This window comes from Meleagris gallopavo, chromosome 1, assembly GCF_000146605.3.
Source record: "Meleagris gallopavo isolate NT-WF06-2002-E0010 breed Aviagen turkey brand Nicholas breeding stock chromosome 1, Turkey_5.1, whole genome shotgun sequence".
In the NCBI taxonomy this organism is placed as follows: domain Eukaryota; kingdom Metazoa; phylum Chordata; class Aves; order Galliformes; family Phasianidae; genus Meleagris; species Meleagris gallopavo.
In genome coordinates, this window is record NC_015011.2 from 55,202,818 (window position 1) to 55,212,691 (window position 9,874).

A 9,874-nucleotide genomic window follows, 5' to 3' on the forward strand; every position below is an offset into this window, starting at 1 on the left:
TCTTTTAAACTACTGCTTTGAAATAATTTAGACACATTTAAACTATCGCAATTTAGCTGCTGGCCACTTGATTTCAGTGCAGCCAGTGAGAAAGCATGACCCTGAGTTCACTGAGATTACTGGAAAACCAAAACAAGGGTTTGGAAGTCCAGTGCTTTAACACATAAAGAAATACATTAAATACTTCAAAAGATATAAAATTCTTAGAACTGTTGGACAGGCTTCTCTGTGTGAACTTTCCTGTCCAAGCAACATTGCTAAATACTGTGACTCCAATCAGAAGATTGACATTACGTTGTTGTGTAATTCATAACCTCATAACTCAATGTCCCTTTTTAAAATGCTTTATATGTGCATTCAACAGCTTAAAATTTCAACTGTCAGATATTAAATAATGGACAGATCAGGAGGCTTATTTTGAAATAGGAGTTCTTTATATTTTTTAGAAGGGAGAAAGAATGTAAAGGTTGTTTAGCCAGTGTTAACACTAGAAGCCTAGAGTCAAATAATTATCAGGAATCACCAACTGGAAGGAAAGCTAATCCCAATCATTTTGATGGACAAGAGTAAACCTGAATTTTTACAACACAACTGGGACAAAGTGCACCTAAATGCACATAGTAACAAACACCACTGAGATCCTACAGAGCTGACTAAATCATCTAAGTAAACAGCCAAACTAACATCGTATAGGTTAGGCTCAACAACAACCAGCAATGGAGAAACAGATGCTCAGAATGTAATCTTCATCTCCTTTTCTTCAAAACTAAGAACCTTTCCAAAGCATCATCTGCTGCCATTGCAAAAATCACCTCATTCTTGAGAGCTGCACAAATTCCAGAGCTGCTGCTGTGCATCAGCAAAGCACTGACCAGAAATAGCTTTTATTTCCAAGTGGCTGGTGATAAACAGAATTCAGCACTGCCAGGTATTTGTAAAGGAAGTGAAGTTCTTTGCTTCAAATTACATACGGCAGGGATTATCTGCTGTTATCCATAAACCAACCTTCTAGAGTATCAGTATAGCACTTCAGAGGCACTGTGTTGGTCTGATAGAATCTGTGAGATCACAGTCATCTGTGAAGGTGTTATGTAGCCGTTGATGATACACTGAGGAAACCACTAACAATATCTTCCTCTGTTATACATAAAAATACAAAATAACATAAAATAAAGGCTTACTAAAGCCGTTATACTGCATATTATTCAGTGTGATTTGGGGTTCTCCTTTCACAAGGTAAGGAATGATGTGCCCTTTACAAAACCATCATCTGGAAGACTGAATTATAGATTCTTTGGTATGAACAAAAGCAACTGCATATCTATGGTAACAAATAAAATAATAAATACCATCTGGTCTTTCAACACTTAGCAATAACTACTATTTAAAGGGCTTAAGATTTCTGGACATAGCTTACTTTCAGTATTAAACCCATATTCACTTGTTTTCTTTGTATGCTACCTAAGATGATCTTGTTGCTATTCAGTTTCTCGTATGTACAGTGAATTTATTTATCAGTTTTGCACCCATAAAAAGAAGCAGTGAGATGTTGAAATGTATGATTCCAGTAGTACACAATTATGGTTAACGCACTCTTTTTCTGAGTAGTCCATGAATGGAATTCTGAACACTAGAAGTAGGTGTAAACTCTTACCTTTTATATTTCAAAGAACAGATCAAATACCCATTAAACAGACAGCAGCTGGAAGAACTATGGCTATTTCTAGATCTAACACTAGCTAACTTAAATAACCTTGACCAAACCATTTTATCTGTATTTGTCTTACTTTCACCATGTGTGAAAATGAGGCAATGATGTTTATTCACCTTTTTAACGTTTTTAAAACCCCTGAGTAAGGTCACCATTCAGATCCATCCAAACACTATTTTTTAGAAGCTCACCCATATGAAAACTCAACCACTGGAAAAGTTAAAATTTTAAGCAAAATTACACACTGCAGTAAGGGTAGTAAATTGCAAGTAACAGTTTCTCAGACTTAGAAGAACAGTTCAGTAAATACAGTAAAAATGCATTTTTTTCATAGGGATAAAAATTGGCTACTACTGGAAGTTAGTATTACTGCAAGGAATCCCTGAAACATTTTTTAAGCAATACTTGAACGGTTATATAAAACTTAACAGCAAGTAGATCACCCAAGCAGGCCCCACAGCCTACTGCAAGTATATGGCATAGGGTTCAGAGGTTACATGAGACCAGCTTTCCTAACCAAACAAGTAAAACCATAACACTTCCAGGCACTGAAACACTTTTCCTTGGACTTCAGCAGAAGCAGATGTGGGGCTGACTACATACTGAACAAAAAGCACAGATAGAAGAAAATGGCAGGAAAAAACTCAGTTTGCAATTTATCCGTAATCATCCTTTTACATGAACACTGGCTTTCTAGTACTACCCTCTTCATCTGAAGATCAGTGCAAATCTTCAAATAATTGGGAGCTTATTTCTTCATGTGTGCTTCAGATTGCTCTGCTAAGCAAACTGATGCAATATTTTCATTTTACTTTGGGGTGTAAGTTCTGAGTCATAATCGTTTATTTTTCTCCAAGCCTTCAGCTTGTGTTTTCTGTTTTTCTTCCTGGATGTGTCATAACAACTGAATTGTACCACCCCAGTAAAATGGTAAAGCCCAGCAGACATCTGCCAGTGACAAAATACTGTGCTCTCACTCTAATTCTCCACACATTCCACTCTTCACACAACTTTTCTCGCATCCTCTCAGTAAAGTGTTAGAGCCTAGTAAGCAATTTCTTTTCATTCTCCACAACATTCTGCCAACACTAACACAGAGATGAAGCAATAAATCAAGAGTTGCCTCAGAGAAGAACCTACTTGCCTTGTATGTTCTTTTTCTAGCCCAGTTTTTATCAATATTCCCAACAGGTTAACCTCCCTGAAGTCAGTGACTTCCCTGTAGGTAGGCTATCTGTTAGTTTTGGGTCAACACTGTGTTAATTAACTTTGGAGGTTTTTTTTCAGAATTGCAAAGTAATTTTGATTTGGGAAAATCATTTGAGAGACATTTTACTCTTTTCAATTTAATAGAACTGTTCAAAAGTTTCTGACATTTGTGAACACAAGATTGATGGGAAAAGAAATCCCTTAGTCTGAGTTTTGAAATCTCCATTTTTCATTTATAAAAGTCACTACTGTGGTATATTTGTTTTAAAAACGAATATAATCATCACACATCAGAATTGCATGCAGGAGAAACAGAGGTGAGAATGAGTAGTTACAGGAAAGCATTAAAGCAAGGCAGAAAAAGTCTCATCTCAAAAGAGATAAAAATGATGGATCAGATGAAAACGTAAGTTAAGATAGAAGGGACTTTAAAAGTTACTATTAAAGTTCTGTATTTGGCAGCTACCTTACCTGAACTAGGACTTTGATTCCTTTGAGGGTGAATCATGTTTGAACCAGGTTTCAAGGACAGTTCTCCTCTCACAAACGCACAGCACTTGCAATTGCATCCAATTTTTCTTACGAGATCGGGGTTGGACAGTGATTGCACTGTGTGTTAGCAATTGCATGTGGGTGGATAGCTATATAAGAATCAGTCCTGCAGCCCTGGTTGGTGCAGACTGTGAAGCAGGCTGCAAAGGATCTCTTCAGAAGTACTCACACCAGTCCACCTAACCACAAAGTAGACACTTCTTGCTTAACTTCCAACTCAGCAAAGACCAAGAATGAATGTTAAGAGAAACCTTCCCTCAACAACCAGATGGGGAAAAGCGAGTACTGGAAGGCTGCTTCAGTTACGGCAGCAGTAAAAAAATGGCAGCAGCCATTCTAAGAAACAGAAGAGTTGCCAGATAACAACTTCTTAAGATTATCATGTGGCAGGTATAAAAGCAAAAACTGTGGCAGACTAACTCTTTGGAAAATTGAACTGATAGATACTTACACCAGATTGATAACTATTTACACCTATCTTTTTTGATAAGGTTCAGAACTTTGGAAGCCTGAAATTTTCACTTCATGGAAGCAGAAGAGTCACACAGTAGGACAGAAATATGGTTAAGAGGAGAAGGGGTTAATTTTTCATAGGGGCATTCTTCTACTCTTATTGTCAGAAATTATTCAGTTGTTTTATGTGCACCTTTCTTTCTCCCATCCTTTAAAAGAAGAAAAACAAAAACCTATCAAGGACCTTCAATGCAAAATACCTGGAACCCCTCTTTTAGGTTTGGTTAAATTATAACAAATTTAAGGCAGAGATTAATATTAGAAAGTGTCAGGCAATCTAAAGTTTAGGTATTGCTGCCTGCACCAGCTATTAGTGTCACTGTCAATATTATGTGCCAAATAGTCTTAATTTCTGTGTGTGACTAACAGACTTTTCATTTTGCTGCTCAGTTGTTTATAGTGTTGCGGGATATTTAGTTTGCTTTTGTAAAAGTATTTAATTTTCAAACACTTACATATGCTGCGTGCAATAAGGCAGTATGAATTGTTCTTTAGGGATTGGGCTGCCCCTCACTGATTCAAGCTTGAGCTTTACCAGATGCCATATCCAGAAGAGCTAATCCTCATTTTTCTACTCCTACATTCACTAAGTATGATTTTTACATAATTGTACCAGAGCAATGAGACAATAATGAACGAATGGTCCGTGTAGAACTCTGGAAATATTTCAGCAATGTTTGTGAGGCAGTGAATCAAAATGTGTCTGAGTGAGATATGGGACATGGTGGAACAATGTTGAGATTCTTTGGAACATAAGGGAAGAGCAAGTATTCTATCAGAGATATTTTATCATTCATTTTTTCATTCATTCAGCCAGTATGGTCTAATGTGAAAATTTACAATGTGAAATAATAAATTAAGTACATCTGCTCTATTAGGAAACAAATGTATTACTCAATAATTACTACCAGTTTCAACACTGAAACGTTAACAGTATGTATGATTTTTTAAAGGCTTCACTTCTTAGTAATTTTACAGGGTACTAGTCTGAAACAGTGTAGGTACTTGCCAGATGTGGTACAGTGGTAAAGTAACACTATTAACAGGGAGCATATTTATCCTTAGATCACCCCTCTCCTGTTCTCTCAACCAAGGAGAAATGATTTCCGAATTTCCTAATGATCTCGCAAGATAAACATTGAAAGTTATTAGATCTAGAAATAATTATATTAAAAAGAGCATTATAGTTTTTAATTCTAGTGCTAAGAACATAAATCTTTCCTAAGTCCTACTTATCAGTACAATGACGTCACCCTGGAGTAGGGAATAGGATAATCTTCCTTGTTGCTGCATTACTGAAGAATGGCAAGGAGTTCTGATAAATATCCCGCTCACTGTATGTTTCCTTACAGCCAGTCCTCACTTTTACACTGGACAGAACAAACTGTAGATTTTAAAAGCTGTATATTGTTTTCTAGTATTTCTGCTATCTTTTTTCTCCGCAGTACAGCAACATGTTCCAAGCATTTTTCAACGCTTCCTCTCTGCTCTTTGCCTTCACTCCACCAGCTGTCACTCCAGTGACATTTCCAAAGCATGAAGCTAACAAAGAGCAGGGTAGAGCTTAACTGCTTAAGCTGTGGAGATCAGTAGCGGTATTTTAAAATATCAACAAAACTCTGTGTATTGGGAGCAATTTCTGGTATCATTACTTGAATAGACAACAGTGTTTATTTACCACACAAGCAGTTGCACAGAACATGTTTCAGTTGCTTTAGAAACTCTTAAAAGTTTACTGAACTATAATACACAGACATATGACGACTCTCTACCATAATGTTTAATTTAAATTAGAAATTAAGAAAGTCTAGCCTGATTAATACTAAGAAATTTCTGCAAAGACAATTAAGAAGCTATTAATAATGTGGAAAGGAGGCCGAAGTACAGAGTATAGGAAAGATATTAGAGAAGTGTTACTTCCTGATTTGCACTTATTCTCTGTAATTGTCAAATTGCAGGATCTATATTTACAGGTCATGACCTGAAATTCCACTCTAACATGGAGTTATCACATGGGGATGCCTTCCTATAACAACTAAGCTTTCTTTTCACTTCTTGTTTTTTAACTGAGCCTCTGCAGTCCAAGATCCAAATACTGACAAGAAACCTATTGCAATGTGCAGAGAGTGCAGTGTTTCCTTCAGTCTGTAAAATACGGGTCCTACTACCATGTCAGAGTACACAGAAGCAATGATTAGGTGTGGGTGTTGGCCACCGAAGTGCTCAGGGCTCCCTGGAGTAACAAGCTCACAATGCTGTACCTACTGCTGCCAGCAACCAGCACTCCTGCAAGGTGCCTTGGCTGGAAGGAGCAATGAGTTTGATAGATCCTGGCTATCAACACTGAAGTAACAAAGGGGATGTTTCAGTTTTTCAGTAGATCTTCATATCGGGAAGAATTTCTAAAATACATTTAAAAGACAGAAAGCCTCTGTATTAGGGTAAATTTTAGCTCTACCATGTTGATAACACAAATCTGCTGGAGGTCCAATCAGTTTGCTCTACAGTAGAAGTAATATTCTGGACATTCCAGTGCTCAGATCTATCAGCTAGAGACACTTAAAGGGAGCTCATAAGCAGGAAAGAAATAAACTTTTTACAAAAGTAGATAGAGATAGGACAAGGGAGAAAAGTTGTAAACTAAAACAGGGAAAAGTTAGATTAGATGTCAGGGGAAAGTATTTCACTCAGAAGGCAGTGAGGTGGTACAGGCTGACCAGAGAAGATGTGGGTGCCCCATCCCTGGAGGCACTGAAGGCCAGGTTGGATGGGGCCCTGGGCAGCCTGAGCTGCTGGGTGGCAGCTCTGCCCACAACAGGAGGTTGGAAATGGGTGGCCTTTAAGATCTCTTCCAACTCAAGGCATTCTGTGATTTTATGATACCTCTCCATTACAACAATTACTTCTCTCTATCTTTTATTAAATAGAAATAATTTCTATAGATGTCACCACAGAGGGCAATTCAAATAATCATAGAATCATAGGATAGCCTGGGTTGAAAAGGACCACGATGGTCATCTAGTCTCAACTCCCCTGCTATGTGCAGGGTCGCCAACCAGCAGACCAGCTGCCCAGAGCCACATCCAGCCTGGCCTTGAATGCCTCCAGGGATGGGGCATCCACCACTCCTTGGGCAAACTGTTCCAGTGTGTCACTACCCTCTGAGTGAAAAACTTCCTGCTAATATCTAACCTAAACCTCCGCTGTCTCAGTTTAAAACCACTCCCCCTTGTCCTATCACTATCCACCCTCGTAAACAGCCGTTCCCCCTCCTGTTTATACACTTCGTTCAAGGACTGAAAGGCCACAGTGAGGTCTCCCTGGAGCCTTCTCTTCTCTAAGCTAAACAAACCCAGTTCCCTCAACCTTTCTTCATAGGAGAGGTTCTCCAGCTGTTACCTGAGGTATTTTCTGCAAATGCTGCATAGCTGCTAGTCATGCACACAGAGAAAGAAAGAGAAGCAAATAGTCTCAAACAGGTCAATACTATGCAGCTACTTCCCTCATCAAACTTTGGTTTATGATTTACATCACCAAGATTAAGAAAAAAACAGCAAAGATGAAGTTTATGTTGATTGTTTTCCATCATCGCTAATTCTAAATGAGATATATGTTAAATGTATCTGGTCCACAAAAAAATATTGCTCTTAAGTTCTGTAGAGAAAACTTTATGCAGGAGTCTAATTTTGTGGTTTTAATCTTTAGAGTGATTACAGTTGTCTGTGTAACAGTTTTATGATACCAGATGGAAAGTAAAAACAATTATAAAGTTTAAATTGATAACAACTTATTTAATGACATGCTGTGTAACTGCTAGAGGCATAAACAAAGGATACCTAGAATGCTGGAATGAATTTAGGAAATTCATTAGAAAAGTTATTAAGTGACATTACAAAGAAGACAAGAAGTATTGTATGAGAAGCATATGCAAATGACAGATGAGGATAGATTGCAAATAATTAAGCAAAATCACAAAAGATGTAGTTTAGACAATCATTTAGAAACTGAGAAGAGAAAACAGACTCATTTTAGACAAGCTGATTTAATTTCACTTCCTATTATGACTTTATTCTGGGTGCTAACCTGAAACTTTTCTGAATTTCACAAAGGAGGAGATTGAGGTCTGCAGAATTAGTGTCATCTTGGCTACGACCCTTCAGCTGGAAACCTCACAGGATCAGCCATGCTCATTAAACTTGCTGAACTTCCCCAGCCAGGCTGCACAGTCTCCTTGGCTTATTTCGGCACCTCCTTTTTTGGCTAGCAAAAAGGAGTTCAGAGGAATGCAAAATGAAAAACAAGGGGAAAAAATTAATCCAACTTTCCCAAACCACAGAAAACTTTCATTTGGTATACGTTTTGACCAAAGTTTCAGTGAGAGCAATGGTCAGGTTTTATCCAAAAATTACTCTGAATGGAAGGAACTCTGAGCAGTTTTGATGCACAACGACTGAAAGAGAAACACCATGCTGGCAGAATCTGTATCCACACTCTTGAGTGTATAAATGCTAGAAGTGCAGATGATTGCATGTGTCATCACAAAATTGAATTTGATTATTCTACTTTATTATGAAATTTGGGTGCCTAAGGATAAAGTTACTTTGAATATGTTATAAAAAAATACTTTCTAACTCCACATCTGTGATGGTTGAAAATGACTTAATATCTCCTGGACATTAGCCCTTTCCTTTAGTTGTATGAAATTATACAGAAGAAGTAAATAAATACATTACAAGGAGTACAGTTTTTTGGTGTGGAACTATTGTTTTTTAGCTTTTCAATTTGGTTAAGTATATCAATATCAGATTTGATTGTAGGCACTATATAAGAGCAGTTATATGAAAAAATTAGTGATCTTGATTAAGACAAATTTTGGGTATCTACAGGGTGCCCAAAGACTACTTTCCTATCTACAGCTTGACTCTTAATTTCAAGTTTGAATACTAGATTATTAATTTCAAATGCAACTAATAACTTGCAACTGTGGAATAGGTAAAACTCAGAACAAAAATATTTCAAAAGACTTGAATACTTCTGTCTATGTCCAAGAAATATCTTCAGACACAGCTCAGAATTCACGCTGTCAGAGAATCAAAAACTTTTTAAAAGATCTTTCAGGTTTTGAGATTTATTATTGTTTCAAGGAACTATAGGTGAGAATTAAAAATGGTTGTGATTTATAATGACCAATATAGAGACTGAAGGAATTCTTTAGAAATATACTTCAAAAGAATTGTTTTTTTTTATTATTATTATTATTATTTTCTATGGTACCACCATATGAGTCCTTCAGTGGCCAAGTATGTTTAAGATAAGTTGGTGGGTTTTTTTTCATTTTTCCAGAATTTCTTTTTCCATTTTTTATTTATTTATTTTATTATTATTATTTTTTCCATAAACACCATAGCTCCTGAGCAGAAATATGTTCAGCCTGATGAAGAGGATCTCATGATGTACAAAGTCACTGGCCACGTTGGGAAGAATGATCTTGTAGACACAGCTTACTAAGTTTACACATTAGTCTACCAAAATGATAAATTAAGTAGTGGATGCACAAAGTTGTGGCCCAAAAGAAGTCAATGAGCTTTTAAAACCAGCATGTGGAATTTAGAAATTAGATCAGTTCCAGAAGGAATTAGGGTCAAAATTTGAGTCTTTTTGGATTAAAACTTCAGCATCACCACAGCCTTTTTATACTGATAATATTCCTATTTAACACTGAGAACAAGGAGGGAAACAAAAGCACAACATGACGGCCAAATACGAGAAGACATGAAGAAACATCTTTAACGGATGCTGAGGTTTCAATTGTTAATCAAGTTTAAACTTGTTGGAAAGGAAATGGTAAAAGAATTCTTGTTACTTAGAAAAAGAACTTCTCTTTAAATG